This window comes from Triticum urartu, chromosome 1 (genome assembly GCF_003073215.2).
Source record: "Triticum urartu cultivar G1812 chromosome 1, Tu2.1, whole genome shotgun sequence".
NCBI lineage: Eukaryota > Viridiplantae > Streptophyta > Magnoliopsida > Poales > Poaceae > Triticum > Triticum urartu.
Window position 1 is genome coordinate 123,780,262 of NC_053022.1, and position 6,849 is coordinate 123,787,110.

The following is a 6,849-nucleotide window of genomic DNA, read 5'->3' on the forward strand; positions in this document are numbered from 1 at the left end:
GGAAGAGGAGGCCAAGCAGTTCGATCATCCGTGCCCTAACTTGGCGACGGAGGACACCTACGGCGACGGCGGAGAAGACGATGTCCGCGGTCGGCATGAAGCCGGCGTCGGAGAGGTTGCGGCAGCGAAGCGCTTCGTCACCGGCGTCGGAGAGGGCTAGCGGTGGCGCTAGGGTTCGTGTGAGAGTGGAAGAAGAGATAATGACTGTGGTGAGGCGTGTATTTATAGGGACAGGGGCGGCTCAGTGTTATTACACAGATGCCCCTGGCGATTCTCATCTGAGGAACATGTGGCCATCATGCAGCATATCGGGGGTTGTTCCATGTCCCACGCACGCCTGGATTGTCGGGTGGTCATTCCCACTTCTCCGGGTTTCAGGTGAAGGAATGAGGATTGAAAACGGACTTAATGTTTGTCTCTGTATCTTCTGCTGACAAGTTCGCAGAGAAGACATTCGACAGTTTCAATAGAATGCATATGATTTGGAGAGATAGAGTTTGAGATAGAAAGCATAGAGAGGTTAGGGTCCGATCACATTCACTTAGTTCAAAAGATTCAACAAGAAGACATAGCTATAAGTGAATGCTGTAGAGGACAGAACACTAGTATATATATATTCAACATAGTGAAGATAACCATGAAGACATGTTGAGATTGAAGCCAAACCAAATGTGAAGACATAGCAAATGTAACGCCATGAGTGAAACGCTTCGAACAGAACCTTTGGTGGTGGCGTTACCCACCGTATAGGAAGTATTAGACCCAGACACGGTGCACAATTATCGTGGCGCTCCGAAGTCAAATTCCACATTAATGTATTCACACTTAGAATGTATGTCTTCATTGATTGAAGATATACTTCACTTCGTGTGTTGCACATCTAAGTCATCAATATGCATAAGTGTTAGGATGTGTGCCTAATCACAGGACATTCGAGGATTCCAAGATATTTAGCTCACACCGTAACTTGCAAAATCTCTTCTCATCCAAGGGCTTGGTGAAGATATCTGCCAATTGCTCTTTAGTGTTGACGTGTATGATATCAATATCTTCCTTCACAACATGATCTCTGAGAAAGTGATGACGAATTTCAATGTGCTTTGTCTTCAAGTGCTGAACTGGGTTGTTGGCAATCTTGATGGTGCTTTCGTTGTCGCAGTAGAGTGGCACTTGCTTCAGATGAATGCCATAGTCCTTGAGTGTTTGCTTCATCCACAGAAGCTGAGTGCAGCAAGATCCAGCAACAATGTATTCAGATTCAGCAGTGGAGAGAGATACACAGTTTTGCTTCTTTGAAGACTAACATACAAGTGATTGTCCCAGAAAATGACATGTGCCTGATGTAGACTTGCGATCCACCTTGTCACCAGCATAATCAGCATCCGAGAATCCAACCAGATCAAACTCTGAGCCCTTTGGATACCATAATCCTAGAGTTGGGGTGTGAGCCAAATATCGAAGAATTCGCTTCAGAGCTAAGTGATGCAACTCCTTTGGTGCCGCTTGGAATCGAGCACACATGCAAACACTAAGCATAATATCTGGCCTAGATGCACATAGATAAAGTAAAGAACCAATCATGGAGCGGTATACCTTTTGATCGAACTCTTTACCATTGCCATCGGGACCCAGATGATGTTTGGCATTGGCGTCGTGAAGCCTTTGCAGTCTTGCATACCGAGCTTCTTCAGGCAATCTTTGAGATACTTCTCTTGAGATATGAAGATGCCGTTGCGTTGCTGTCGAATTTGAAGACCGAGGAAGAACTTCAGCTCTCCCATCACGGACATCTGATATTGCTCTTGCATCATATATCCAAACTCTTCACTGTACTTCTGATTGGTGCAGCCGAAGATAATGTCATCCACATATATTTGGCATACAAACAGTTCACCATCATATGTCTTCGTGAAGAGAGTGGGGTCGAGGGAACCAGGTATGAAGCCTTTGCTCTTCAGGAAGTATTTGAGTGTGTCATACCAAGCCCGAGGGGCTTGTTTGAGGTCATAAAGTGCCCTGTTGAGCTTGTATACCATGTCAGGATGTTTTGGATCTTCAAAGCCAGGCGGTTGTGCAACATACACTTCTTCTTCAATCTTGCCATTGAGAAAGGCGCTCTTCACATCCATTTGATATAGAAGTATGTTATGATGATTTGCATAGGCCAGCAGTATGCGTATGGCTTCAAGTCTAGCCACAGGAGCAAATGTTTCATCGAAGTCAATGCCTTCCACTTGAGTATATCCTTGAGAAATGAGACGAGCTTTGTTTCTGACAACTTGACCATGCTCATCTTGCTTGTTGCGGTATATCCATTTGGTTCCAATTATGTTGTGCTTCCGAGGATCAGGATGCTTAAGCAGTTCCCATACATTATTCAGCTCAAACTGTTGAAGCTCTTCTTGCATAGCTTGAATCCATTCAGGTTCCATGAAGGCTTCTTCAACTTTCTTGGGTTCTGTTATTGAGACGAATGCGAAGTGCCCACGAAAATTTGCCAGCTGGGTTGCCCTTGAACAAGTGAGCGGACTAGGTGCATTGATGCTATCAATTATTCTCTCGATCTGCACTTCATTGGCAACACGAGGATGTACAGGGCGAAGATTTTGCTATTGCTGATCATTGCCATTGTTAGTGGGATTGTCTTCAGGCTGAGCATTGTCTTCAGGTTGACCAGGTGCGGAGATGATAAGTTCCCATTAGTTTGATTGATTCACTGGATGGAACTTCATCTAGCACATTTGGCAGGTGCTCTCTCTATGAACCGTTAGTCTCATCGAACCGCACATCCACTGTTTCAACCACTTTATAATGAAAGAGATTGAAGACTCTGTAGGAGTGCGAATCCTTTCCATATCCAAGCATAAAACCCTCATGTGCTTTTGGTGCAAATTTTGAAGTGTGATGTGGATCCTTGATCCAGCACCTGGCTCCAAATACTTTGAAGTAACTGACATTTGGCTTATTGCCAGTAAGGAGCTCATAAGATGTCTTGTTCAGAAGCTTGTGAAGATAAACACGATTGATTGTATGGCATGCAGTATCAATGGCTTCAGGCCAGAATTTTCTTGGAGTCTTGTATTCATCAAGCATCGTTCGGGCCATCTCAATGAGTGTTCTGTTCTTGCGTTCGACGACGCCATTCTGCTGTGGCGTGTACGGGGTTGAGAATTCATGTGTGATGCCCAAAGTATCAAGATATGTATCAAGGCCAGTGTTCTTGAATTCAGTGCCATTGTCACTTCTGATGTGCTTTATCTTGGCGCCATAGTTGTTCATTGCTCGATTGGCGAAGCGTCTGAAGACATCTTGCACTTCAGTCTTGTAGAGGATTATGTGCACCCAAGTATATCTAGAATAATCATCAACAATGACAAAGCCATAGAGACAAGCAGTAGTAGTAAGAGTTGAGTAATGAGTGGGACCGAAAAGATCCATGCGGAGCAGTTCGAAGGGTCGAGTAGTTGTCATGATTGTCTTCGAGGGATGTTTGGCCCTCGTCATCTTTCCTGCTTCACAGGCACCGCATAAGTGATCTTTCTTGAACTTCACGCCCTCGATGCCTATGACATGCTTCTTCTTTGCAAGGGTGTGGCGGTTCCTCATGCCAGCATGCCCTAGCCTCCGATGCCAGAGCCAGCATTCTGAAGCTTTTGCTAGAAGACATACGGCAAGCTGTGGTCCTGCTGAGAAATCTACCACGTACAAATCATCTTTCCGATACCCTTAAAACACTAGAGACTTGTCAGATTCCATTAGAACGAGGCAACAATATTTTCCAAATATTACGATCATGTTCAAATCGCAAAGCATTGAGACAGATATTAAGTTGAAGCCAAGGGATTCAACAAGCATGACTTTATCCATGTGTTGATCCTTTGAGATTGCAATTCTACCTAGACCCAATACCATACTTTTACCAGTGTTAGCAAATGTGATGTGACTCTTGTCGGATGGACGTAAGGTTGAGTCCATAAGAAGGCTTCTTTTGCCAGTCATGTGATTGGTACACCCACTATCAATAATCCATTCTGAAGACGCTGGTGTCGTACCCTACAATGCAGTTAGGGGGATAGGCTTCACGAAGAGAATTGTGAAGCAAAAACATTTGACGAACCAGCGGGTTATGAAAGCTTAGATCGAGATTAGGACTGATAGGGAGAGTAGCAAGAGATTCAGGAACGAAGTACATAATAAGACCATTCGGGCATTTGATCTTGCGCCCTACAAGATGTTTAAGGTCCCCAGCAATAGCGTCAGACGATTTTGGTTTTCTGCTGGAGACCTTTCCCTGCAAAAGAGAGTTAAGCTTTCTTAGCCACCCACATCTTCAAGGGTGGCTTAGAAGCAATAAGTCTAAGTGCAGCGTCTGAGAACTTTGGCTTTGGAGCCCTAGCAAAAACTCTTGCAGGCGGACAATAGTACTCATAAGAATAAGCAGAATAGTTCTTGGTCTTATGAACATGGCGGTTCGATGAACCGCGCTCATATTCATAGGCCTGAGTATGGTTTCCCTGCAAAACATTTGCGTTAGTGCGACTCAGGTGAGTCCTCTGTCTGTATGAAGCCTTTGGACCGTATGAAGCCTGTGGTATGGGGTTTGTCTTCTTCACCTGTGGTGTCATGATGACATTCACAGGAAGATTTTCCAAACACTTTTTCGGCACCCAGATCGTCTTCATAGGCGGCCCATTCCTGCAATTAGTACCAATATACCTGGCAAACACTTCACCATTCTGATTCTTAAACAGTTTATAGTTTGCATCAAAGGATTCATCAATGACAATGGGGTTAGCACAAGTGAAGCCAGATAGATTGGATGGATCTACTGAAGGTTCCTTTGCAGCAACCCATGTGGTTTTGGGGTACTGCTCAGGTTTCCAGTAAGAGCCATCAGAATTCATTTTCCTTACGAACCCAACACCCTCTTTCCTCGGGTTTCGGTTCAGAATCTGCCTTTTGAGGACATCACATAATGTCTGATGCCCTTTAAGACTTTTGTACATCCCTGTTTCAAGCAATGTCTTCAACCTAGCATTCGCATCAGCAATAGCAGTGGTATCCTCAGCAGAGGGGTTAGTTCCCACATCAACAGTTGAAGATATTGCAACAGTAGCAACAGTAGAACATTCAGCAACAGAAGTAGCATTATCACGCTCAATGCATTTAAGACATGGTGGTTCAAATCCTTCCTGAGCGGAACTGATCTGTTCGGCGCGAAGTGACTCGTTTTCCTTTTGAAGATCTTCATGAGCTGCTCTCAATTTCTCAAGATCTTGCTTCCTTTGAAGATAATCATAGGAAAGATTTTCGTGAGTTGTTGAGAGCGTTTCATGAGGACTTACAAGTTCCTCATACTTAACGTGAAGATTTTTTATGTCTTCAATTAAGGACTCAGATCGAGTCATTTCAGCGCCTAATAGATCATCGCTTTTGTCTAACAGTTTTTGAATATGTTCCATAGCTTTCTGTTGTTCAGTTGCAATTTTAGCAAGTGTTTTGTAGCTGGGTCTTGAACCACAATCAGAGTCATCTTCACTAGATGTTTGATAGTGAGTAGTGCGTGTGTTTACCTTGGCACCGCGTGCCATGAAGCAGTAGGTAGGAGCGGAGTAGTCCTTGTCATTTGCATTGGTGTCGGTGATGGAGTCATTGTCTTCTTCAGTGTTGAAGATGGACTTGGCAACGTGTGCTGTAGCCAGACTTGCAACGCCAGAATCGGACTTCTCATCAGACTCCACCTCCGCCTCCTCAGAAGCGGACTCCTCCTCTGAATCCATTTCCTTGCCAACAAACGCACGTGCCTTGCCAGATGAGCTCTTTTTGTGTGATGAAGACTTTGAGGACGACTTGGAAGAAGACTTTGATTATTTCTTCTTCATCTTGTCATCAGAGTCATATTCCTTTCTCTTCTTCTTCTTTTTGTTCTCATTGTCCCACTGCGGACACTCAGAGATGAAGTGGCCAGTTTTCTTGCACTTGTGGCATGTTTTCTTCTTGTAGTCATGAGCAGAAGCTTCATCATTCCTTGAGCTTGATCGTGAAGACTTTCTAAAGCCTTTCTTCTTGGTGAATTTTTGGAACTTCTTCACAAGCATAGCAAGTTCCTTTCCAATGTCTTCAGGGTCATCATAACTACTATCAGATTCTTCTTCAGATGAGGAGACAGCTTTTGCCTTGAAGGCACGAGTTCGCCCATAGTTGGGACCGTAAATATCTCTTTTCTCAGAAAGCTGAAACTCATGTGTGTTGAGCCTCTCAAGTATGTCAGATGGATCGAATGTCTTGAAATCAGGACGTTCTTGAATCATCAGGGCTAGGGTGTCAAAAAAACTGTCAAGTGATCTCAGGAGTGTCTTGACGACTTCATGCTTGGTGATCTCAGTAGCGCCGAGGGCTTGAAGCTCATTTGTGATGTCAGTGAGTCGATCAAATGTGAGCTGGACATTCTCATTGTCATTTCTCTTGAAGCGGTTGAAGAGGTTGCGAAGGACACTGATTCTCTGATCTCTCTAGGTTGAGACGCCTTCGTTGACCTTGGAGAGCCAGTCCCAGACTAGCTTAGATGTTTCCAAAGCACTCACGCGGCCATACTGTCCTTTGGTCAGATGACCACAGATGATATTCTTGGCAGTAGAGTCCAGTTGAATGAACTTCTTGACGTCAGCGGCAGTGACACCTTCTCCAGCCTTGGGAACGCCGTTCTTGACAACATACCATAGGTCGACGTTAATGGCTTCAAGATGCATGCACATCTTATTCTTCCAGTAGGGATATTCAGTTCCATCGAAGACGGGGAACGCAGCGGAGACTTTAATTATCCCTGCAGTCGACATAGCTAAAACTCCA